The sequence below is a fragment of the Chiloscyllium plagiosum genome, unplaced genomic scaffold, assembly GCF_037043375.1.
Source record: "Chiloscyllium plagiosum isolate Xiang-an unplaced genomic scaffold, Cpla_swu_hap1 HiC_scaffold_14, whole genome shotgun sequence".
NCBI lineage: Eukaryota > Metazoa > Chordata > Chondrichthyes > Orectolobiformes > Hemiscylliidae > Chiloscyllium > Chiloscyllium plagiosum.
In genome coordinates this window covers 70,705,875-70,733,117 of record NW_028270152.1, presented here as the reverse complement: position 1 = coordinate 70,733,117, position 27,243 = coordinate 70,705,875, and the positions used below count along the sequence as shown (strand labels likewise).

Genomic DNA, 27,243 nt, shown 5'->3' with positions numbered 1-27,243 from the left:
TTTCTGGGTATGGAATGAGCTGCCAGAGAATGTGGTGGAGGCTGGTACAATTGCAACATTTAAAAGGCATTTGGATGGGTGTATGAATAGGAAGGGTTTGGAGGGATATGGGCCGGATGCTGGCAGGTGGGACTAGATTGGGTTGGGATATCTGGTTGGCATGGACAGGTTGGACTGAAGGGTCTGTTTCCATACTGTACATCTCTATGACTCTAGGAGGAAAAGGGTAGCACATAGATGGGAATACCACCAAGTTCAACTGCAAGTCACTCGCTATGCTGACATGGAAGTATGTCATTCCTTCAGTGTTGCTGAGTCAAAATCTTTGGACTCGCTTTCTAACAGCATTGTGGGTGTTCCTACAGTGCAAGCACTGCAATGGTTCAAGCAGCATGCACACATGCCACCCTCGCAGTTAGGGAGGGCAAACAAACGTTGGCTTAGCCAGCGATGCCCACATCTTCAGAATGACTAAAAAATAAAGCAAGGATCCTTCATGCGATCCTGTGATCATGGGCTTTAATGATTCATCTGAAAATCCTATATATGGCCAGAAGGTATGGGTTGGAAGCAGGCTTCAATGAGGGGCTAGATCACAAAAGTACAAAACACACATTATCAGCTTTGGTGTGGAATTCTAATACAAGACCGTACTCGTTGACTGTGGGGAAAATAAATATCTGTATAGTCCCATGAAGTCTGAAACTGATGAATCCCCACTGTTCTCACGTTACTGAAATGAAGGGCTGGACTGTGTGGTTATAATCTGTTCGTGTAATACAATAAAAAAAAATTGTGCTTTCAGTTCCCAGTGCTGGAAAAGGTTGCTGTTCTCTTCAAAGATAGTGAAAGGGAACTTTCTTTGATCCAACTTGTCAGAATAGACCACAGTCTAATGTGTCTACTGGAGGGGTAAGTACTGAATCCAGTCACTGAATTTACCATCACAATAATGGGGTTGCACAGTGTCTCAGTGATTAGCATTGCTTCCTTATAGTGCTAGGGACCCAGGTTTGATTACAACCTCAGGCGACTGTGTGGAATTAGCACGTTCCACCTGCATTTGTGTGGATCTCTGCTCCCTAGAAACAAGGCCGCGAATCCCCAAGCTAAGTTAGTTTTTATACTCAATGCTCTGCTTCTCCCTCTGACTCTCGCTGGTTTTATATTCCAATCCTCTGGAAATAAATGCTGACATTGCATTTGGCTTCCTAACTAATGAGATCGTGTTGGCAAATAGAATTAAGGAGAATCCAAAGGGTTTTTACAAATATATTAAGGACAAAAGGGTAACTAGGGAGAGAATAGGGCCCTCAATGATCAGCAAGGCGGCCTTTGTGTGGAGCCACAGAAAATGGGAGAGATACTGATGCAAAATATTCATTTAGTATTTACTGTGGAAAAGGATATAGAAGATATAGACTGTAGGGAAATAGATGGTGACATCTTGCAAAATGACCAGATTACAGAGGTGGAAGTGCTGGATGTCTTGAAACGGTTAAAGGTGGACAAATGCCCAGGACCTGATCAGGTGAACCCGAGAACTCTGGGAAGCTAGAGAGGTAATTGCTGGGCTTCTTGCTGTGATTTTTGTATCATCGATAGTCACAGGTGAGGTGCCGGAAGACTGGAGATTGGCGAACATGATGCCACTGTTTAAGAAGGGCAATAAAGACAAGCCAGGGAACTATAGACCGGTGAGCCTGATCTCAGTGGTGGGCAAGTTGTTGGAGGGAATCCTGAGAGACAGGATGTACATGTATTTGGAAAGGCAAGGACTGATTAGGGATAGTCAACATGGCTTTGTGCGTGAGAAATCATGTCTCACAAACTTGATTGAGTCTTTAGAAGTAACAAAGAGGATTGATGAGGGCAGAGTGGTAGATGTGGTCTATATGGACTTCAGTAAGGCGTTCGACAAGGTTCCCCATGGGAGACTGATTAGCAAGGTTAGATCTCATGGAATAAAGGGAGAACTAGCCATTTGGATACAGAACTGGCTCAAAGGTAGAAGACAGAGGGTGGTGGTGAAGGGTTGTTTTTCAGACTGGAGGCCTGTGACCAGTGGAGTGCCATAAGGATCGGTGCCGGGCCCTCTACTTTTTGTCATTTACATAAATGATTTGGATGCGAGCATAAGAGGTACAGTTAGTCAGTTTGCAGATGACACCAAAATTGGAGGTGTAGTGGACAGCGAAGAGGGTTATCTCAGATTACAACAGGATCTGGACCAGATGGGCCAATGGGCTGAGAAGTGGCAACAGAATTTAATTCAGATAAATGAGAGGTGCTGCATTTTGGGAAAGCAAATCTCAACAGAACTTATACACTTAATGGTAAGGTCCTAGGTAGCTCCTTGAAAGTGGAGATATAGGTAGATAGGATAGTTAAGAAGTCGTTTGGTATACTTTCCTTTATTGGTCAGAGTATTGAGTACAGGAGTTGGGAGGTCATGTTGCGGCTGTACAGGACATTGGTTAGGCCATTGTTAGAATATTGCGTGCAATTCTGGTCTTCTTCCTATCGGAAAAATGTTGCAAAACTTGAAAGAGTTCAGAAAAGATTTACAAGGATGTTGCCAGGGTTGGAGGATTTGAGCTAATCGGGAGAGGCTGAACAGGCTGGGGCTGTTTTCCCTGGAGCGTCGGAGGATGAGGGCTGACCTTAGAGGTTTACAAAATTATGAGGGGCATGGATAGGATAAATGGGCAAAGTCTTTTCCCTGGGATCGGGGAGTCCAGAACTAGAGGGCATAGGTTTAGGGTGAATGGGGATAGATATAAAATAGAACTAAGGGGCAACTATTTCACGCAGAGGGTGGTACGAGTATGGAATGAGCTGCCAGAGGAAGTGGTGGAGGCTGGTACAATTGCAACATTTAAGAGCCATTTGGATGTGTATAGGAATAGGAAGGGTTTGGAGGGATATGGGCCGGGTGCTGGCAGGTGGGACTAGATTGGGTTGGGATATCTGGTCGGCATGGACTGGTTGGATCGAAGGGTCTGTTTCCATGCTGTACATCTCTATGACATGTATTAAAAGGTTCAAGGATATCTTCTTCCCTGCTGTTATTAGGTGGATTAATGGACCTAAGTTCAAATCATGTTGACCTTGCTTTCTGCATCTCTGTGCAGCTGTAACCATGTAGGCCTCACTGTGTTATAAACTCCTGTTTGTTAAACATCTGCCTGTACTGCTCACAAAACAAAGCTTCCCACTGTATTTCGGTACTCATGATACAATTTTTCAAATTAATCCCACTCGTACCCTCCACCAGAGATAAAACTCACATTTTAACACCCATCCTTCTTTATTCTTCAAAGGGGAAAATACATGACCTTTGAAGCAGATTAATTCACTACATTTATTTTAGTCAATTTTGTTCCAAAATCTTCTTGCATTCCCTTTTCCCAGTAACAGTGCATGTTAAGTGAGTGTCTGTAACACGGAAGCTTGAACATTAGCCAAGATGCGGGGAAAGACTCACTTTTTGTGCATTATTCAGCTCCCCTTTGATCTTTGACGATCAAAGGCTGATTGGCAGACAGCTATCACACACACACACAAAACTGAACAAAGCAATCAAAAAGCAGGGTTCCTGGACTTAACCAATGATTGATCCAGATCTATCCGTCACTGGCAATTACTTTTTCCAAATCAAAATCTTCCTAGTAGTGCGGGGTCAGCTCCCAGTGATATTCCTGCTTTCCTGGGGGTGACACTGTCTTGCACCTTGTGTGAAATGTAGCTACATTCTGGGTGAGATAGTACCCTTTCCTTTTCTGGTGCTGATTGGGGGATAGGGCTACAATTTAGTTGTTGTGGGTAGTTTAGATTTAAAATTCAGGATCCCAACACTGACCCACTCACTTCCATCTTGAACAGAGAAGGGTGAACTGCATCTCACAGTTATTCTTAGAGAATTATTCTCCATTATTAAAATAATAATTTCAAGAGAGAGAATGAATTGTATTAGCTTTATTATCTTGTACTCATATCAGTACAGTGAAAAGTTTATAAGTCGCCATTTACGGTCAACTTTGGTACAAAGATACCTAGGTACAGATTCTTAAATACAAATTCTGAGGGGGAATAAATTTTAAAAATTTTTTAAAAATCCGGCATTGATATAGTTGTGGATTTTAAAAGCATAGGGAGAAAGTGGATAATGTAGCACTGACACAGAGGATCAGCAATTATTGTTCAAATGACAAGAGCAGGGTTGAAGGGCCGAATGACCGACTCTTAATCCTAAATTTAATGCTGAGACATATGAAGCACTAGCACCGCTCTCTAGTGTGGCTGTCTGGGCAAATCCTGCAATCAGACGATATTCTCGTGTTCACCCCCACTCGGACCTATCCCTCCTCAGGCCTCTGATTCCCCACATCCTGACCCACTGTGATCTCCCCACGTATTCCTTTCGGATCTGAAAACCTCCGTTCCCAGTTTATAAGTCGCCATTTACCGTCAACTTTTCCACCCGAAGTTGTCATCCACCCCAGCCCCCCACGCTGATGTCTTGGGGGGGAAGGTCCCCAACATGGCCAAACATAGCTCATCGAGTGTACTTGGCCCAGCACCTTGAGGAGTCTTGGTGCAGCCCGAGCAGCAGCTGGATAGGACACTACACCGGGGACCTCTACTGACCAGAAACGGCATGGCAGGTCACTGAATGAAGGCTTGTGGTTCCCTGACGCTGGGCCATTATGAAGTCTGAAAAGTCAACAGAGAGCTGTCATACATCTAAACCATTAGCTGATCGTTGTCCCATCGTGCACTGAAGGATCCCACAAAAAGGAAACTGTTTCCTACATTATTCACAACCCTGAAAGGGTGGAATTTTACAGCCCCTTGGCCAATGTGTTCTAAGATCAAGGGTTGAGTGAGGGGGTGGGTGCAGGAGGCGGATGATGGATCATCGGTCTGAGATATCCCACGTTATGATGTCAAACTAAAGTCACTAATCCATTAACTCTGCAATGTTTTACCACTGCAAACCCCCCTTTCCTCCCACCGTCATCTCCTCTGCTCTTCAACCACATCGTTACTACAGCCATGTCTCCTTCCTCAGCAGCAGCCCATGCAACCGACTTAACCCCTCTCCATAGATGCCAGACAACATTCAGACTGCCTCAGTTTGGATCAAACTAGAACAACCGCGACCTACAGCAAATCCAGAGCCCGAGAAATGGATCCTCCCGCTCCTCACTCGCAGCCATATGCCAGCACCTACTCTCCCTGCAGTCAGGCCTGTCCCAGCTCAGGGCCACACTCTCCCACACCTGCAATGGAACCCTGCTGTTCTTCATCCTGAGAAGGATCTACACACACCCTTTTTCTCCAGTCTTATCAGGCATGAAGGAACACAAGTACGCCAAACTCTTATCACAGTTACCTCCAAACCCAGGAATCTTCAACCACTGCAAATCATTCCCTCCCCCCCCGGCCCCTCCGTAACCCGTTCGACGCCATTATCCATGCGGCCGCTATATGACGATGTCACTTCTGCGTCTGCAGCCCAGCCAACTGCAGCCACTGCTGACCATACTGCCTCTGTGAACGCTGCCCGCCATGTCACTTCTGCCCCCGCGGCTCCCACCTCTAACACTACTTCCGCACCCCCACCCCCACTCACCGAAACACCACCACCCATGCTGCCGCCGCCAGCACAGCTTCCGCGAATAGGGAACTTCACTTCTATCCCTGCAGTTGCCGCTGGAGACATCACTTTCGCTGCCGTGACCGTCACCGTCCATATCACTTCCTCCGGTGACTACACACAACTGCCTCCACTCCACAGAAATCTCCAACTCTGCACCAAGCCCCAGCCCCCAGCCCAGCCGGGTATTTACCATTCCCCCAGACCTGCCCCCTCACTGATGATGAATGGTCAGTTCACAGTAAATGTCTTACCTTCATCCCACTATGTTCCCAGGTCAACAAATTACACACGCGTTGCGATATTCAACTTTTCTTCTGCCCCCTCCGTGCTTGCTTCTTCAATCAGTACTCCCACCCACCCTCCGAGGACCTCTTCCCCCGCCTCCAACACACTCCACCCTCTTGGACATCACATGCTGGCCTCTTGCCCGCCCTCGACCTCTTTATCTCTACTGCCGTTGCCACACTGACCGCCTCAACCTGTCCACCCCTCTCACCCACGCAACGCACAGCCCTCTGAATCCACCATCAAACCAACTGACGGGGAGGTGGGTGGCAGTATGGCACCCCGACCTCTTCAGTTCCCCAACCCTGCACCGCTCGGTTCCACCTCTTACCCAAACTCCACAACCTGACTGCCCCAGTTCACCAACTGTCTCCGCCTGCTCCTGCCCCAACTGAACTCATCTCCTCATCTCTCTACTCTGTCCTGCCTCCCTTGGTCTGGGAACCCCCACATACATTCAGGACACCACCCACGTGCTCCCTGATTCTTATTATTTTATCACCTGGTGAGGGTGGGGAGGTGAGGGGCTCTCGCTTCTGGTTGGAAGCGCCTGGGCGGCCAGGTGCGACCCACTCCGGGGACAGTGGCCTCCAATCCCTCCGTTTCTCCCTGTCCCTCCAACCCAACTAGTACCTTTCTATTGACACACTCATTCAATTGGCTAAACTGGCCCTCTCCACAACAACTTATTTGAATCCTCCTACTTGCTACAGACCAGAGGGGTAGCCATGGACAACCACATAGGCCCTTACTAAGCTTCTCTCTTCGTTGGATACATGGAACAGTCCTTCTTCCACAGTTGCACCCTCTCTTCCTCTCCTACACTGATGACTATCGACGCCACTTTGTGCTCCCACAAGGAGGTTGAACCATTCGTCAACACCTTCCACCCTGACCTCAAGCTCACATGGACCATCTCTGACACCTCCCTCCCCCCGTCTATGCCTCCAGCGACCGACGCAACGTGGACATCTACTTCAAACCGACCAAAGTCCCCACAACCACTACCTTGACTACACCTCCTCCCGCTCCTGTAAAAACACGATCCCTTCCTCCAGGACAAACTCCAGTCTGACAGCATCTGTGGAGATAGAAAGAGTTAACTTTCCGAGTCCAGTATGATTCTTCTTCAGAACACATGACATGAGTAATTGTGCACATTTCCCTTTCTAATGTTGAATATCTAGCAACAAATTAACTGAGGAGTTTCCCTTTAACTGGTGTTTTAAGGAAATACAATTCACTCAAATGTCCCCTTGGTGGTGACGTTCATATTGGAGCATTGCCTCGAATCTGTAACATCTGGTTCTTGCAGATGTACGCACACCGTTTTCCACTGGAGCGCGATCGGTAATTTCAATTTGCCAGCCTGACACACGGGAGCTGTAAATATGCAACACATCACAAGAAACATGTCAGTGGCTCAAGCAAGCCCTCAGCTACAGAGCCCCGGAAGAGGCAAATATTCCAACAAAAAAGCACAACTGCAGGAAAAATATCTAAACTTATGAGAACAGAAGGTTTGTTGATGTCACCAAGTTTAGCAAATTAAAATATATGAAGCAAATACACATTGAGAATGGTGAGTAGGTTAAATCTGTGGAAAGGTGTGCGATGGGTGCTTCAATGGGAGGATTAGGAGAGAGAGAGGCCATTCGAAAACACTGCTGATTGTATGTGAATTAGCTGCATTGTCACATATGCTCACACGTACGGTGAAAAGTTGCCATTTATGGGGCTATTTTAGGCACAAAGATGCCTAGGTACACATTTTTGAGTACAAGTTAATAGGAAATCTTTTTTTAAAAAGGTCCAGCATTACAGAACTTAAGAAGTACAAAATCAAAGTAATAAATTAGATAAAGAAACAAACAAAAATTCCAACGCAACAGTGCTTCTACCATAATATAACAAAAAAGTTAAACGAAGAAGAGAATTTAAGACACAATCCACTCACTATTTCATGGCTCTGGGTTCAGGGACCAGATTCCCCCCCAAATGTTGGAATCCCAGGCCGGACGCACCACAATGCTGAAGAAAATGCTACATGGAGTCACAGAGCGACACAGACGAAAGCAGGCACTGTGATGAGCCCTACCTTACTGCCAAAAGGACTAGATCACATGACCTCACATCGTATCAGGTCCGAAACAAGGTTAAAATCAAACTCCTGACTCCAACAAATGCTGACCAATGTTAACAAAGTGACTCAAAAATTGAAACTTGAAAGTGAACAGCTGTTGTACTCCTGTTCTTTCTAACCAGATGAAGAGACTTGAGTATCCCAGAGATCAGATACTATTACAGGAAATCTGGTTTTAGCAAACTGTTCTTATGCAGTGGACATCCTGCTACTCCTTCAGGTAAGTCCCTTACTTGAAGCAATTCAGACAAGGTTCACGAGGCCAATTCCAGAGATGCCAGGCTTTGTCTTGAGAGATTGAGCATTTTAGGCTAATACTCTCTCAAGTTTAGAAGAATTAGAGGAGAGCTAATACAGGTCTATAAGATACTAAAGGGGATTGGCAAAGCAAACATAGAGAGAATGTTGCCTCATGTAGAGCAATCTAGAATGAGAGGTTATAGTATTAGGATAAGGGGGCGGCAGCTTTAAAACGATTTTTAAAACTTCTCAAAGTGGAGTCCAGTACCCCAGAGTGTGGTGGATGCCAGGACACTGAAGGTAGGCAGATTTTTAATTAGTAACAGGTTGAAGGATTGCAGAAAGTGGGAAGGGAACTGGAGTCGAGGCAGAGATGAAACTAGCCATGATCGTGTTAAATTGTGGAATAGGCTCAAAAGGGTTGAATGGCCTACTCCTGCTCATAACTTGTTTGTTCTTTGTTGCCCGTGTCTCCTTTAAGGAGCCTGTGTTGTATTCGGGATTTAATATCCTTAATTCAGCTTGTGTTACATTTCCATTACTAAAGAATGGAGGAATCTCAGTTTGCTAATGGGGCAGGGATCAATGAATTATTCATGAAATTTCTCATTACTTAAGACTCTTGAGGAATTCAAACTATGCTCATGGAACAATTGAGAGCATTATAGAGAATATCCATGGGAATATTGCACAGAGCTTGATGTTATGGACATTGGGAAACCTTTCATCAAAATCTACATGTTGTACAGTTAGGAATGGATAAAGTGAACAAAACTAAAATAAAAACTGCACGCAACATAGAATCTCTACTGTGTGGAAGCAGGCCATCGAGTCCATACTGGCCCTCTGAGGACCTTCCCTCCCAGACTCACCCCCTTACCCTACAACCCTGCATTTCCCGTGGATAACCCACCTAACCTATACATCTTTGGATTGTGGGAGGAAACAAACAGCACCCGCAGGAAACCCACGCAGGCACGGGGAGAATGTGCAAACTCCGCATGGACAGTTGCCCAAGGTTGGAATCGAACTGGTGCTGTGAGGCAGCAGGGCTAACCACTGTGCCAACCCCTCTTGAGGCAACTCTTCCTCTTCGAAGCTGAGAGGCAGTCATCAAGCAGTGGGTTGTGACCACCATTAAACTGTCATTTCCGACAGAGGTCAATTCATTTTTGATGAGTTAGGGGTGTCAAGAAAGATGAAACAGCAGCCTGTGAACAGAACTGAGGAACAAAGCTCCTGGAACGTAGGCGAATATTCAGAACAAATGCAAGTATTTGAATGACTCTTTATGCCCTCAAATGAACAATAATCAGCGTGTTATATCACAAATCTTCATGAAGTTGCTCAGTAAGTAGTCTAGATACATCACTTAGATTAGATTACTTACAGACCCCTACACTTACCCCTTCACCTAACACTACGGGCAATTCAGCATGGCCAATTCACCTGGGAGGAAACCCACGCAGACACGGGGAGAATGTGCAAACTCCACACAGTCGCATGAGGCGGGAATTGAACCCGGGTCTCTGGCGCTGTGAGGCAGCAGTGCTAACCACTGTGCTGCACACAAGCAACACAGAAAACTGGTTTTGTGTTCTCTCCAGCCTGTTGTCTCATGAATGGTGCTAGTACTGGTCAGTGTAGAAATTGGGAGGGGAGGGGCTTATCGCTTTAATAGTAGTTGGGCTGCTTAACAGCCTGAGGTTGGAGCAGCTTACACCTGGCCACATGTAACACATTGTGCAATGTTCGACAATGTGAAATGAGCTGTGTTGACTTCTCAGATTCAAAGTAATGCAAACTTTCAGGGCAGATTGTTACAGACCATGTGCATGGAAAGAGACAAGTTACTCGCAGAAGAGATAGCAAAGGTGAACTTAATTTAAATCGAGGGTTCTGCAAGGCTTCTCACTGACTGAGGAGACAGATAACCAATGGATATTTTGGAGTGCTGTGGGAGTGAATCCTTTGTTCGATCCCCCTGGGTTGGTTTTAGTCTCGCCTGGAAATTCACCTATCGAAGACCTCATTTTTAAGCCTTCGATCTTAGAAATCACTTCTCTCAGGCAGATGTCTTCTGTTACTCAGCAGCAAATTGCAGTCAGCATGACGGCTAATCCCACTCTGCAGAACAGGTTCAACTCCACCAGCTCTGTTAGGTAGCTGTCAGGCTGAAAAGGTCAGATTCCATGTAGGTCACACTGTGTTCCACTCTGGGCAGGCCCAGTCATGTTCAACATTAAATGCTTCCATTAAAGTGACGTAACTGACGTGCTTCAATGCACAGCACCGTGCACTGGTCTGGTAACTGAGGGGCAGGCTTACTGAATTAAGCAAAGGGAAGATGACTGGCAAGGAAAGCGTTCAAGCCAACCTGCAACATGAAAATCCCATCCTAACAATTAAATTGTGCTGTCAAAAGATAACACTCGGGTGAGAAAGGCACTATATACCCAAGACAAGGCTCAAAGGAGTTAATTATTTATAAAATACTGTCCTGTACTCCAAATATCTGACTGCAATGGTTATTTCTTATTCTTAAAGGCCAAACAGCCTTGCTCTCTTTCCTCAAGAGAACACTGACACAGCGTTTTGTGACGCTCCAGATGCTACAACATCCGAGGATTAATTGCCTCAGACTATAAGAGCATCTCAGAGTGCCCTGTGCCACGCAACTTTCACTGAGCTGTTAATGTGGACTCAGACATAAATGATCACAATTACTGCAGCTTTCTCACTTGCTGCCATAGGTTCGATGGGATGTTGTCACCTGGTTTGGGGGGTGGGGGGGGGGGGAGGGGAGGGGAGGGAGGGAATGAGGATCCTTCTGCCACATCCTTGCTGCTGCTCTTCCAAAGTCATTCCCATTCATTTTTGGGCACTGCCATGCTCTCCGGAGTTGCGTTAGCATTCCTGGCATCCTCACTAAGGCAGGGTCAGTACTGCTGTGATATAGTTTCAGAGGATACACTGGGAACTACAAACAAGCCAGCTTTCTCCAGTTGTTCAAGCCAGCAAGACATGTTACGACTGGCCAAGGCTCCCCAATTCACGCAGTTCAAGACAGGACACCCTAAAATTGCCGTTGCTGATTGCCCTCCCCCTCACTTGGTTGCAGCAAGATTTCCTGGTGTTCAGGTGCAATTCTAATCCCAAGTAGCTCGTTAGATGTTCGACGGACAGAACGTCAAGTTCTCAGCAGCTAAGTTCTTCTAAGCATGTGCAGACATCAAATGCACACAGTAGCAAAACAATCTCATGAAAAGCTTTTGCAGTTTTTACGTTTAGAAACTAGTGACAGTTTACCCACTCTTAATTCTTTCATTTCACCTGTGGGTTCAAGTTGTAGCAGCAGCCCCCAGCAAGAGCTCAGATGAGGTCCTCCAACTTGCTCTGGCTCCAGAAGAGATACCTTGAAAACGACAAGTGCCTGAGTTAGGAGGGAGAAACTAGTGGCCCTTCTTTAGTTACCAACCCCTTGGTTGACCCATGCACATGTTTTACTCTCAGACCCCAAATTCACTTACGCTATAAAGGAGTTGATTTCTTGAGTTAACTAAAGGACTGAGCTTACGAATTACTAAATGCAGAACAAAATGGTAACGCGACATACGTACAGATTAGAGATAAGGAAGAATCTAAGAAATAAAAATTACAAATCACTGTCTGAATTGTTCATGAAGAGCAATAAGAAAACACTGAAGCCATTATAGGAAGTCAGACCATCGCTTTCATTTCTTTTTTGAAGCTTCCCTGACACTATACAGGTCTAACATTTGTGGGTTTCACACTTGCCAGTCACTAAATTTCTATCCACAGAGACATTGCTTTTTTCCTATTCACCTTTTAAAAACAAGTGCTTTGAGATTCTGAAGTATTGTCATTACACTCATCGTTAAATGCTCTCAAACTAACTGGCTGTCTTGGACCTTTTCAGCAGCTATTCAGGAATAAAGTACATTGCCATGGGACTCAAGTCATATTTTTTCATAGATTGAAGTTTTCACAGAATCCCTAGTGTGGAAGCAGGCTGCTCAGCCCAGTGACCCTCTGAAGAGTACCCCACCAAAGCCCACCCCCTCTACCTTACCTCTATATAGCCCATGGCTAATCCGCCTAGCCTACTATAATCCACACGAAGTGCTTTCCTTACCTAGAGGGCATTTGCGAACCCAGTGGGTTTCAATTGCAAATTTATTAATTAAGTTTTAATTCTACTAGCTGCCATGCAGAGATTTGAACCCATGTCTCCACAGTATTCGTTTGGAGCTCTGAATTGCTAGTCCAGGGACATTAAAACAATACTGCCATTTGCCCTTCATTTTCTCTCATGCGCCTGTCAACCTTGATGACGTATCCTGCCCGAAACATCGACTCTTCTGCTCCTCAGATGCTGCCTGACCTGCTGTACTTTTTCCAGCGCCACCCTTTATCAACTCTGGAGCCCTCACCTGCATAACTTACCCGCAGTGTCAAAGCAAAACTATTGTTGGACCTTACTTATTACAGTCAGGAACATGTCCAGAACAATGTTTCTCAGACACGTGTCACACTTGAGCCAAGACCTAAATCTAACGTGACGTTGTGCAGTACTCAGTGGCATGTCAATGAGATTTGATCTTTTGATCAGAGCATTGATAAGACTAAGCTAAACTACTCTTCCTTTCCACTCCTCAAACTGTGTGGGGTGGGGCGCATCACTGGTTAATTAAGCATAAGGAATTCAAAATTAACCAAGTTACTGGACAAAAAAGCCTTCATGAAATTGGGAACAGAGATTGAAACTAACTATCATTCTATTTCTGGCAATGAATTACTTTTCATCTTTTCCAAATGATTCAGATTCTGAGCACAGGAATAAAATAACCATTAGGCTGATACGTTCCAGGAGGGGCCTGTGAGACGTGAATATACTCAGTGCCTCTACAAGGAAGTCCAGGGTTACCTGGTGCATTTGCTGTGACGCAATCTGTTCCTTCAGTTTGGACTAAAATATGAAAGCTCCTTATCAAATAAGTCTAATAAATTTCAGATAAAGCTTAGTCTGAAGTTAGCCTGAACCACGGCTCAGTGGTTAGTACTTTCACCAAGTTCCTGGCTTAAGTTCAACACTTCAATGCAATACCAAAGGGGTACTGCACTATTAAAGGCGCCAACTTTCAGATGAGACTACAAATTTTAAAAGTATCCAGAATTCTACTGTCAAACCTTTGGCGGAGGTGAGGACTTAACATTGGGCGGCACGGTGGCACAGTGGTTAGCACTGCTGCCTCACAGCGCCAGAGACCCGGGTTCAATTCCCGCCTCAGGCGACCGACTGTGAGGAGTTTGCACGTTCTCCCCGTGTCCGCGTGGGTTTCCTCTGGGTGCTCCGGTTTCCTCCCACAGTCCAAAGATGTGCAGGTCAGGTGAATTGGCCACGCTAAATTGCCCGTAGTGTTAGGTAAGGGGTAAATGCAGGGGTATGGGTGGGTTGCGCTTCGGCGGGTCGGTGTGGACTTGTTGGGCCGAAGGGCCTGTTTCCACACTGTAATGTAATGTAATCTAATCTAATCATTGAACTATTGTGGCACAGGTCCACAGAGCCTGTTCCTGTGCTGTATTGTTCTAACTATGAAGAGCAATGAGGGAGAGTTCACTAATTTCACAACCACTTACTGCATGGCCCACTGACCTGACTGGCTGTGATTATTAACACTGAGCAATGTATTCTGCACCTACATGGTGGAGATAACTGAGGGCACCTTGGACCAGGTATCGACAATTCAAAAGGAAGCTGGAACAGGATTTGAATCAACACCTTCATCCGTTCTTTACAAATGTTTTAAAGGATTGGTTCACAATAAAACTATCTTTAGGAGATGTGTGAAGCAAAGAGATCTGCATTTAAAAATCCTCAATTTTTTTTGAAGGACAAGAGGAAGTTAGCAGAGAAATTAATGGGTAGACCCGACCTGTTGATTAGGCATCAGTGAGTTGGAATCTTCTTTTAACAGTAAATGATCTAGTTTTAATGGTGAAGGAGATATAAATAGACCCGTCCCCATTATAAGAAAGCAATCGATAGTGGTCTGCTGCAGACTGTAAGTGAATTGGAAATTAATAGAGCTCAAAATTTTCAACGGAATTCTGCACCTGGTCTTGATAATGTGTTATTCTCAGACTCTGCGTTACACAGTAAGGAATTTTAATAAAAATACAGTTGTCTGCAAGACATTTAAAGCCCTGTAATGACAAATAGAGTTCAAATTTAGTATTGTTCATCACCATTCACCCCTCTTATTTGCCTGAAACAGATCTATTGGAGTTACTTCCGTAAGATTGACAAACTAAAATTATAACTTTGTTGCTTCTGCAGAGCAGTTGACTCCGGAACTGTAGGTTCTGGGAGCTATACACAAACACTGGATTTCATACCAGAGCAAACGGGGGTGAATATTTATTTACTACCTCCACTATGTAGATGGGAATGGTTAAACAGGACTTCACTGGAACTTTTAATAGCAACTAGTTATTAATCCCATAAATGAGACCTCACTCAAGAAACGATTTTTCTCCCGCTTATCGGGACAAGACTACACTCGGACCATCACAATTTGGACCTGACCAGGACAACAACTATGTACAGCGAATCCAAAGCCTCCAGAAATGGTTCTCCCTCCGGATCCTCTGCTCCACATTCGCAGCCATCCACTGCCACCTACTGACCCTGCAGTCAGCCCTGCCCCAGCTCAGGAGCACACTCTCCCAGACCTGCAAAGGACCCCTGCTGTACTTCATCCTCAGAAGCATCCACACACTCAACAAATGCTTTTTCTCCAGCAAATCAGACATCAAGGAACGTGAGTCCACCAAACTTTCACGTACCTACCTCCATACCCGGGATTCCTCGATCGTTCCAGGACCTTCTCCTAGCCTCTGGAACTGCTCCAACAGCGGTAGCCATGGCCCCGCTACAGCCACCACCACCCCGGCAAATGATGACAAAAAACTTCCACCCCCTCTGCCCCACAGACCGCGGCCACCGCCAACTATACCGCCTCGGCGGCCGTTGCCAGAACCAAAACCACTGAAACCAAATTCCACCCATCACGTCATTTCCTCCCGTGGCCACCATCTCAGCCACTTTCGCCCCCACCGATGTCACTCAAAGGGACACCGCTGTAAAGCACGCAGCCACTGCCCAAGACATCACAAACGTCACATGGAACATCACTTCCACTCTTGCAGATGCCAACAAATGCACTGCTTCCGTCGTCTTCCACCACTCCCTCCCACCGCACGGTGTGCATCACTTCCTTTAGTGACGTCACCCACGATACCATAACCACACTCACTCCTAAGCCTGTCTCTGTCCCCGCTCCAAACCCCACCTCCACCTCCACACCAGGTCCTAGCCCCAGCTGTGTTTTCACCAGAACCGCACACCTCCCCCTTGCTGAGGATGATCGATCAGTCCCCAGTGAAACTGTCAACTTTGTCCTGGAACAATGTATTCCAAACATGTCACAACATTGAATTTTTCTTCTGCCGCCTCCGCTCTTACGTCTTCCATCAGGCCTCCCAATGCCCCTCCGAGGACCCCCTTCTCCCGCCTCTAACATACTCCACCCACTTGGACACTCTGCATGGTCTGTTACCCGCCCTCAATCTCTTTATCTCCAACTGCCGCCATGACACGGACTGCCTCAAGCTGACCACTCCACTCACCCACTCCAACCCCTCACCCTCGCAACAAGCAATCCTCCACTCCCACCCAAAACTCATCACCAAACCAGTGGACAAGGGGGGGGGGGGGGGTCTCAGTGGTAGTTTGGCACACCAACCTTTGCACTGGTGAAGCCAGGCGCCAACTCGCAGGCGCGCTGTCCTCGTGCTTACCTCCCATCACCAGACCATCCTTGATCTCGTTACCTCAGGGGATCTCCCATACACTGCTTCCAACCTCGTAAGTGTGTTAAATAAATGCATATTATTGTTTATTGTTAGTAGTAACACTTGACTTGTTGTTTCTTTGATAGATGTAAGAGTTAAAACACTCAGTGTTACAGGCACAACAAATTGGTGACCCAGGTGGGACCTTGCTAAGGGATCGCATGCCATGGAACCTAATATTCCTTGAGATTTTACCTGAGCACCTGGTTGTTAAGAAGACAGCTGTCCTATGTGAAGGCCAGGATCTCAAGTAAATTGAAGGCAGTAGAAAAGTGTACATTGAATTGTTGTTTGAAGAATAAAGCCAACAGGCGTTTACTTCTGATCAAGCAAATGGCCATTTCCTGTGTGCGCTCCATTTTTTTCAGGAACAGCGAGGAGAAGTGGAGAGTGGATCGTGGGCTGCCGGAAACTAAGTTTCCCACTTTAAAAGGACTTACCTCAAGGTCAGGCCTTTTTTGTTTAGCAGCAGGAAGAGCAGGAGAGACAACCAGGGGGCAGCTGGGAAGGTAAGTGAGTGCTTTAAAAACTTACCTGGTGAACAGGCAGAGTGCACACTTAGCAGGAGCGGACGTGGGACTGCTCAGTAAGTGAAGTAATATATTTGGGTGGCTGCGTGACCAGAAACACTACTTAGGTAGTGTCTCCCACCCATCTTCCTCCTCTAACCAAATAAAAAAGGTTGTGCGTGCTGGACTGGTGAAGTTGTTCTTTATTTTCCTACAGTCTCTTTGGGAATTTAAAACAGTTGGGATGGCAGTTAGGGCAGTTGAATGTTCCTCCTGCAGCATGTGGGAGGTAAGAGTCCCAGTGACTTCACCTGCGAGAAGTGCACCCAACTCCAGCTCCTACAAAACCGCGTTAGGGAATTGGACGCTGGATGAACTTCGGATGATTTGGGAGGCGGAGGGGGTTATTGAGAGGAGTTACAGGAAGGTAGTCACACCTCAGGTACAAGGTAAAGGCAGATGGGCTACAGTCAGGGGATGAAGGGAATTGGCAGGCAGTGCAGAGATCCCCTGTGGCCATTCCCCTGAATAACAAGTATATGGTGATGGATACTGTTGGGGGGGTGGGGATGACTTATCAGGCTAAGCAATGGGGTACAGGTCTCTAGCACAGAGTCTGGCCCTGTTGCTCAGGGGGAAAGTGAGCAGAGCATTAGTCACTGGGGATTCCATAGTTGAGGGACAGATAGGAGGTTTAGTGGGAATAAGAGAAACTCCTGGTTGGTGTATGTTGTGTTGCCTCCCAGATGCTAGGGTTCATGGTGTCTCGGATGTTGTCATGATCCTTGAAGGTGAGTGGGAGCAGCTGCAAGTCATGGTCCACATGTGTACCAATGACATAGGTAGGAAAAGGGATGGGGAGTTAAGGCAGAAATTCAGGGAGCTAAGTTGGGAGCATAGAGCTAGACCTTCTGAGTTGTTATCGTTGGTTTGTCACCTGTGACACGTGCTGGCGAGGTGAGAGAGAGAGAAAGAAAGAGAGAGAGAGAGAGAGAGAGAGAGAGAGAGAGAGAGAGAGAGAGAAAGAGAGACAGAGAGAGGACACGTGGCTACAAGGATGGTGCAGGAGGGAGGGTTTCAGATACCTGGATATTGGGGCTCACTCTGGGGTAGGTGGGACCTCTACAAACAGGATGGTTGACACCTGAACCAGAGGGGTACCAATATCCTGGGGTGGAAATTTGCTAATGCTCTTCAGCTGGGTTTAAACTAATTCAGCAGGGGGATGGGAACCTAAATTGTAGTTTTACAGGATACAAATTCATTAATAAATCAATCATCAGCATCCTTAAAACGTAAACACCCAAGCAAATCTCAGACAAATGCAGAAACCTTGCAAACAATGGAGGTCCAAATCCCAACCAAGGCGAGTATAACTCTCTCAAAATCGGAGGCGGAGTGTGTCCAGGATAATTCCGATGATCCAAACCCGTGCCAAATAGCCAAACACCAGTCTCAATCTCTAAGCATACGGACGTAGGTGATCAGCTAACACAAGCTAAGGAGCTCTTCAGTACGAGGAACGACCTGGACACTCTGGCCCTAGGGGTTGGACTGATGGAGAGTATTACCAACTTACTAATGAATAGTAGGGAGAGACAGAAAAAGCGAAATAAGGCAAAAGACCAGGCAAAAAAACACAAATGACCGGTAACAATACTGGCACAAAGAAAAGATTGGCAGCACATCGAGCACTGTTTAGAGCAACACAGCAGCTCTACAAATCCAACTGGTGCCAACTCATCCACTTGTCCTCTCCCTGAAGAGGAACTGGAGGCATGATTCTGAGAGAAACTGTCAATACCAAATCATAAATCAGCTATCAGCAAGCATGCCCCATATACCGGTAACGTAGATGATGGATCTTTGATGAAACTTTGGAGATATTGAGGCAGCCATCAAGGGAATAAACGAGCACAGTGCTGCTGGATCAGACGGCCTGAAACTGAGCGATATACAATCAACCCACAAAGACAAGGAAACTAGTCTACCCAGACTTTTCTCCCTATGACTCAAAGCAAGCACGATACCTGAAAAAGAGCAAACGCAAGACACTAGAGATGTCCAGTGATGTGATAACTCAGGCCTCCTTTCAGTATAGAGGAGAATGCAACGAAGACACCGTTGCGGGACTGCGAGACCTCAAAGAAATTGAAAATTTCCTGTTCAACAGCCAAAGTGGCAGTGAAGGGAAATGGACTCACATCCAGGCCATCTTGCCAGCACTCCAGGAGATGGACGCCAGGCAACAGAAACCACCCAACAGGTATGCAGAATGGAGAGAGTGGGAATTTGAAAAATGGCTAAGACTTGAATGTCAAGGGGCAGGTATTCAGTATTTCAGAGACAACAGGATCTCTAACTCTTGGGTGAAACCAGCAATCCAACTGAAATCCTCATGGTTTATAAACAGCTTGCTGCTGTGGAGTAATCTATACCCGACAAGTGCCACCCTATCAAGGGGAAGACCGAATAGAAACTAAACTTGCGGAAGGTGTGAAACGGCAGTCGAGACCATCTCACACGTCTCAGGGTGCTGCCCGTTTGTCAAAAATGCTCGGATAAAATGCCATAAGATCGCAGACCAGTTGCGGAAGCATGTCAGTAAGCATCGCTGGACATCGTAAGTGGAGCCCAGGTTATTCGCAAAAGGCGGCTCACTGTGGAAACCCGATCTGATATTTAAGAAAGATCAAAAGATCGCGGTAGTCGGTGTCACAGTGCCGTACGAAAATGACAGCAAAGCGCTGGAAATGGCATGGCGTGGAAAAAGCGAGGAATATAAACACCTCAACGCCGAGATAACGGAATGGACAGGAGGCTCTGACCCCAAGTACTTTGGCTTCGTGATGGGCACACGAGACAAGTGGCTGGGCCTGAATAACAGCCTCATGAAATTCCTTGGTGTAGAAGGACTCGAAACCTTCGCCCAAAAGACATCCAGACTCACTTAATCACTGACACTTGAGGTATTACAACTCTTCAGTGATAAGTGAGCAAACTACCGCACACCAGCTCTGGCAAGAGACAAGAACCAGCCAACCCCCACCAAAAATTAAATAAAAACAAAAAAAGGGGGCACCATCCCACCAAAACCACAATCAGTCTGATACCAGATTGATGGAAGACCTCCTAACCAAAGCCTCATGTAATACCAATACTACACCAGTCCTTGGCCTGTGGTGATGCTGGAGTCCAAAACGTCGATGGGTGATGTAACAACTCGAAAAAGGCACTCTTGTGAGTGCTTCAAGATAGACCACTGAGCCTTACTTTGGTTGTGGGTAAAGAGTTGGAAAAGGTTATAAACGAAAGGATTTATAATCAGCTATAGAAGAATAAGTTGATTAGAGATAGCACAGTTTTGTGAAGGGTAGATCGTGAGCTCTTTGAGAAGGTGACCAACAGGTAGATGAGAGTATAGCTGTTGATATGGTGTACATCAAGATACACAATCCAATCAAGGCCTCAATGGTGGAACAGGTGGATGAAGTTACTTCAAACTCAATGGTTGTGAAGGCGGACGAAGGCTGCAACAAATCTATCAGCTCCAATCGTCATGGTCTCTATGCCATTGGAATCAGTTGGTTGATTTGTTAAGTATCACGTGCAACCTCAAGTACATGTTAAACAAATACACGCACAGGCGAATTCGCTCTGTGGGTTACCTCTTCAAGTCTTTTGGCAATCAGGGGAGGGTGAAGGGAGCAGACAATGTGATGGCTGAAAGCTCCTAGTTAAGAACCACACGAAAGCGGTGAATACTTGATTCAGTCACTCAACGTTTGAATAGAAGCAGGCACGTTGTTCGGTAGCAGTATTCACGTCTGAGCAGCCCTATTTCGGGTCCACTCTGCTCACCCTGAACTGGGTGGGGGCTAGAAAAGGTGCCCTAAAAATAGTCTGCTTCACCCGATCCTGTCTGGAAATCCACGTCCAGAGGGATCACATTAGTGCAGTCGTAAATCATCGAGAAGTGAAACTATGAAATTTGGAACCAGGAGTAGACGAATTTTGATGGATGCCCCAAACTCAGACCGGCCGCGGGAACTCCAAAAATTCAACTTTGACATAGGTGCTCTGAGTGAGAGCTGCAGAGCTGGAAAATAGGCGACCGAAAGGAAGAACAAGGTCAATACACCTTTTTCTGGAAAGGACTTGATCCTGAACAACAGAGAATCCATGGTGTAGGTTTTTGCCATCCGAAATAGCTTACATCAGAAGCTGATAGAGCAACCACTGGGAATCAATGAATGTTTCATGACTCGTCCAGCTCATCAAGAACCAACATGCCATCATTATCAGCGCCGATGCTCCAACTCTGGACGCTGAAGACGAACTAAAGGAGGACTTCTACGCCTAACTTAACCTTTCCTCTGTTCCCAACAATGATAAGATCATTCTCTCGGGTGACTTCAGTGCCAGAGTCAGGAAAGATCATAGGCTCTGGACTGGGATAATAGGCAAGGAAGGAGTTGGCAAGGTGAACGCCAATGAAACACTCCTCCTCACCAAATGTGCCGAACACAATCTGGTGATTACAAAACACTCAATTTTACCAGAAAAACAGGCAGAGAGTCTCCTGGCAGCATCCACGGTCCAATTACGGCACCTCATCCATTACGTCATTGTACAATCTTGGGACCAACAAGATGTCCAGATAACAAGAGCTGTTACTGGTGCCGATGAGTGCTGGGCAGACCATCGACTCATCTCGTCCACCACGAGAATGAAAATTTGGCCCAAAAGGAAAGACCTAAACCAGAACACTATCAAGAAATTCAACATTGACGTTCTTCAAGACATCAGCCATGTACAGAAGTTTCAACAAAATCTTCACAAACAACTGCCTCAACAAATCCCACCATCCATAGAAGAATCCTGGAAACAAAAGAAACAACTGGGTTCAAGACAAAAAAACCATCAGAACTGGTTTGAGGATTAACGGCAAACTCCTCCAACAACATATTGACAAAAAGAGCAAAGCTTTCATCACCTTACAAAATGACCAACAATCAGCTACCAAAAGGAGATATTATCAGGAATGCAAGGTTGCAGTCCAGAAGAGCACCCAAAACCTGAAAAACCAATGATGGAGAAAGAAAGCTCAGGAAATCCAACAACTAGTGGATGCCAATGACACTCAAAGCTTCTTCAACGCAACTAAAGCTATTTTTGGCCCATCCACTCAGGGCCAAGCCCCTCTCAAAAGCAAAGATGGTTTAACCATTCTGAAGAGCAATGCTGACATCAATTCTAAATGGAGGGAGCACTTTGAATATCTTCTAAATCAAACCGTCCCATTTGACAGGAATTTGATCAACAACATTCCAAAGCAGCCCGTTGACGACTCCCTAAGCAAAGTACCAATACTTGAAATCAAGGGAGCCATCAAAACCTTGAAAAACAACAAGGCCTCTGGACTCGATGGAATACCAACCGAGGTCTACAAAATTGGAGGTGACCTGCTTCATTGCTAACTGCATCAACTTCTCATCAGGATCTGGATAAATGAAGATGTTCCAGCAGACTTTAGAGACTCGGCAATCATTACCATCTACAAATTGAAAGGTGATCGATCTGAATGTGGAAACTATTGTGGAATTTTCCTGTTAGCACCAACAGGAAAGATCCTCACCCTCGTCATGAACGACCAGCTCACGTCTGTAGCAGAGATCCTTCCGGAGACACAAGATGGTTTTAGATCATCACGTGGAACAATCGACATGATCTTCACTATGCGACAAGGACAAGAAAAATGTTGTGATCAACTTCAACCTTTTGATTTGATATGGCATCCATCGACCTCACCAAAGCCTTTGACTCAGTATCAAGGGAACGCCTATGGCATGTCCTATCCACCTATGGAGAAGACTCAGATCATTTATCAACCGTGACAGATCAGACAGAACCATCAATTCAACTTGGCGAAACAGCCCTGGAAAACGTGGACCACTTTCCGTATCTTGGACGTCACCTTTCCTCCAATGTCGACCTTAATTACGAGATCCAACATCGTTTTAAACGCGCTGAACAGCTTTTGGACATCTCCAAATAAGAGCCTTTCATAATTGTCACATCTAGACAGACACTAAAATATTAGTGTACAAAGCAGTGGTGATCCCAACCCTCATGTATGCATCAGAAACTTGGACAAAATACCGACGACGTCTGAAGGCACTTGAAACGTTCCACCAACTATGCCTTCGTAACATCTTGACCATCAGCTGGGAAGATAGAACCAACGCCAGAGTGCTGAATCAAGCAAAAATAACAAGATTGGACTGATAAGCCACTGAGAGCCCATAAATAGATCACCGGAACGAAGACCATCATCCTCGACCACACCCACTCCAGAGCCTGTCTCCGTCCCCACTCCCAACTCCAGCTCTACACCAAGTCCTAGCCCCCAGCCCTGCCAGGTTTTTAACCATCAGCCCAGACCACCTCCTCACCTAGGATGAACGATCAGTCCTCAGTAAAGGTCTCACTACGCTCCCGGATCAATGAATTCCACACTCGTCGCAACACTAAACTTCTTTTTACACAGCCTCTGTGCTTGAAGGCCAGTGCGTTGTCCTGGGCGGGGGGGGAGGAGGAGAGATTTTAACTGCATTCTCAAGGACAGGGACTATGGCAGTGCCCGCTCTGGTTTAACATCGGGGAGGAGGTTGGGGTAACTTGGTCAAATCCTTCGATCCGATGGATGTTTGGTGGAATCTTTGAGAGGCTTGGGGTTAAGCGTCCAGAATCGACCGCCTATACGTTTCTCCTGCTTTCTGGCAGCCTCCATGTGGCAGGAGTATGTGCCAGGCCATTTGCTTCACCTGACAGTGCGGCTAGGGAGGGGGCGTGGTGCTTCACTTTGTAGGACCGAGGCAAACGTATTTCTATGGAGAAGTGTCCATTCATCTCGCCTGCATCGACAAAGGCCAGTGTGTTGCCCTCGGGGGAGATTACAACTGAACCTCTGAGGACAGCGAACTTGGCGGTGCCCGGTCTAGTTTGGCAGTGGGGAGGTGGTTGGGGGAACCTGGTGGACGTCCAGCGAATTCTCCACCCTGACTCCATCACTTTCACCTTCGTGACGCCTGGAGTCAGAGCATCCAGAATCCACCGCGTGTACATTTTGTGGGCGTACGCCTCCCGCTTTCCAGCAGCCTCCATGCGGCAGGTGTCGTGCACAATCACCTGGTGTGGGCAAAACTCCTTCCATTCAGTGCTCAGGCCCGCGTACTGACACTTTAACAACCTGCTACTGGAGGACGAGCAGTTCCTGGACACATTTCGTCAGTTCTGGGCCGGCTGGAGAAGGAAGCCAGGAAGCTTCCCCTCCCCAGGGCTATAGTTGGACATGGGTCAGGCTCAGGTCTGCGCTTTCTCTCAGGTGTACGGGGTTGACAAAGAGGCAAAAATCCAGGATTGGGGAGTTGGAGAAGGTAGTGTTCAATCTGGAGTCAAGTCTCGGTCAGCCTGACATGGACCCGGCCCTGTGGGGGGGTGTATGAAAAGAAGGCGGCCGCTTAGAGACCCCTAATTTGTCAGGTCCCGGGGCACCCAACAACATTGTGAAATGGTCCAAATTTAGAGAGTCTCACTGCAGAACTCCACATGGATGTATGATGACAATTAACAGCCTGGAAGGAACAGGGAGAAGATCAGGGACATGTGGAGGTTTCCAGCAACAATCCTGGCAACGGTGACAGCCAAGTGTCGAATTTGGTCTTCTCTATATTTTTTTGACGCTTTAGCCAATGCCTACTGTAGGACTGTTTCCAGTCTCACAGCATGTTTGTGCTGCACAGCCAGCCAACAGGCTGCAAGACAGGGCAGATGGTGCAATTTGAATTCAATAAAGAAGAAACCCGGAATTAAGGATTTACTTATCACCATGAAACCATTGTTGATTGCCAGAAAAACCCATCTGATTCACTGGTGACCTTCAGAGAAGGACATCGCAACGTGGTTGACTCAACTGCCCTCTGGGAAATAAATGCTGGACTGGTCAAGGACATCCACATTCTGTGGACAAATTTTTAAAAAAAATAAGCATGGAGGATTAAAGTTTAAAACTATTCATTGGTGTTCTGTAGCTATCAAACTGGAGGACAACCCCAGTATCTGGTGACCACCGTTTCAGTTACCCAAAGGTTACTGCCACCCAGGCTATGTTCCAGAGATGCTTTGAGGTGACAAAACGAGACCGAACTGACCCTCAGAGTTTGGAGGGAAAGCATAGAAGGAAGTGTTTCTGAGGACAATGAACTCTGCCTGGAAAAAACTCTGGCCTGAATGTGTTGCAGGGAGGGACTTTGAAGGCTTCGAAGAACTTGTTGTGCCTGTTATTGTGTCTCTGGGCAAGTCCATGGGCTTGGAGGTGAGTGAAGAGGATGTGGAGGAGTTAGTGGAGGATCGCAAGAATGAACTCACCACAGAAGAACTTCAGCATCTCCACACGACGCAGCAAGAAGAAGTGGCAGAGGAAATTTCTTCAGAGGAGGAAGAGGGAGCGAGCGGGAACATTTCCAGTGCTGAAATTAAGGAACTGTGCTTCCTGTGGTCTAAAAGACAGGCCACTGTTGAAAAGTGGCATCCTAACAAGGCAGTGGTCAACAGGCGCATAAACATGTTCAATGACAATGTGATTGACCACTTCAGAAAAATTCAGAAAAGTTGCCAACACCAGCCAATTTTGGAAGGGTGGTTCTCTGAAGAAAGCCAGTCCAGTGAGCCCCAGCCCTCTCCAAGTGGCCTTAGTGTTACGAGAACGAAGAGACAAAGACAGCAAACAGCAGAAGCACAGTTACCTGATGTTACTATGGAAGGTGACTCACCTTCCAAGCAGTAAACCCTCTCCCTCCTTTCTCCTCTCCAGCTCCCACATACACCATTAGCTCTCCTCACTAAGGTAAATGAAGTTATTTTCATGTTAGTACATTTATTTCTTGTTTTTATTATTATTACTTGATATTTAGGTCATTTACTCATCCTACTTTACCTTAACCATATATATTTGCAATTAAAACTGTCTTGGAAATATTTTTTTTTGGGGGTCCAGAAACTGATTAATTCAACTTTGCATTATTTCTTATGGGGAAATAGTTTTGGAATCCGAACTTTGAGTGATCGGAACAGCCTCCTGGAACGAATTAAAGTCGGATTCCGATGCACCACTGTATTTGGAAAGGGCTACCTGACTTATGTGCTCAGAGTACCTCCAGGATTGAATGCCCATCGACGTGACAATGCCTGCTTGGTTCAGACCCATCAGGGTGATTGAGCACTGATCGATCTATTGGTGGGCGTCAAAGACCCGCACAAAAGGGGGCGAAGACTCCCAACTATAAAAATCGCTGCAACACCACCCTCAGGCACGGTATCTTACGACCGACCACTGTGAAGAGAAGCCACCTCTGAGACCATCAGGAGATGAGGACCGGATGATCATCGCCAAGTGGATCAAGGCCAAGACCCAGTGGGGTGTATATGATCATCAACGGCTAAGTTAAGTCACAAGATAGTTGATTAGATTTATAATGTAAACTGCTGGTTAGTAGTGTATTTTATTACATTAATAGTGTTAAAGTAATAAATGAAATTTTTTTTTGTATCAACTTGTAGTTTCTTTGCTAGATAGGAGAATTAAAACGCACTGTATCACATGGGGCAGTACGAGGGTAAGGCCAGTCCCTACATGATTCATAAAAACAAAAATCAATCAGGGGAGGAAAATAAATCCCAAGAAGCTGAAGAATTTTAGCGTGTCAGAAAGGCTGAGAATTGAAAGCTTACAGAATGGTGTCCGAGAGAGCTTGGATCAAAAACTAAATTAGAGACGGGAAACAGAAAGTTGTGTTAAAAAGTTACTTCCGCGATCCAAGATGGCGGCGACCCAGCAAGTCTGAGCCTGTAGTGCCCCGCCCAAAAGTCAGGCAAAGTGGGCTACCCGATTCCACCACACCTGCCAAATCATTCAAAATAACTTTTGTTCAATACAGTTAGTCATTTTGCATTAAACTGGAGTAGTTTGGTGTTTTGTTAAAATGACTAAGGGAAAGAATGCCCGCAGCTCACAGCAGGCAGGCACCCTCCCCCACCCTCCCCAGCTGCAGCCACCCCGCGGGAATTACCTCCGGTGGCGAGTCTTGTTGCAGTAATTACCAACTTGGGAGAGAAGATCGACGTCTTCATAGAGGAGTCCAGAAGCAGGTGGGATTCCCTCTCGGTCGCGCTGCGAAAGCACGACCGAGATATTGAAAAAAAAAGTCGAACATCGCGTCAGAGGGGCAGAGCTAAAGGCCGCGACCTCTGAGGCTGCTGCAGAATCGGCAGTGGGACGGGTCCGGACTCTCGAACAACGAGTCTGGGCCTTACACGATCACATCAATGATCTCGAAAAAATATTCATTTGCTGGGCCTTCCCGAATAGGAAGAGGGAGGCCCCAGCTGGCAGTGTTTTTGGA

At 46.3% G+C, this 27,243-nt stretch overlaps 1 long non-coding RNA gene across 1 annotated transcript; it reads left to right on the top strand.

Annotated features, from left to right (window-relative positions):
* The first annotated feature begins 845 nt into the window (after positions 1–845).
* On the top strand, positions 846–26,337 carry LOC148147987 (uncharacterized). The gene is made up of 3 exons (XR_015759277.1): positions 846–912; positions 16,640–16,780; positions 25,883–26,337. It is a non-coding gene; the product is annotated as an uncharacterized LOC148147987 (long non-coding RNA).
* The last annotated feature ends 906 nt before the right edge of the window (positions 26,338–27,243 follow it).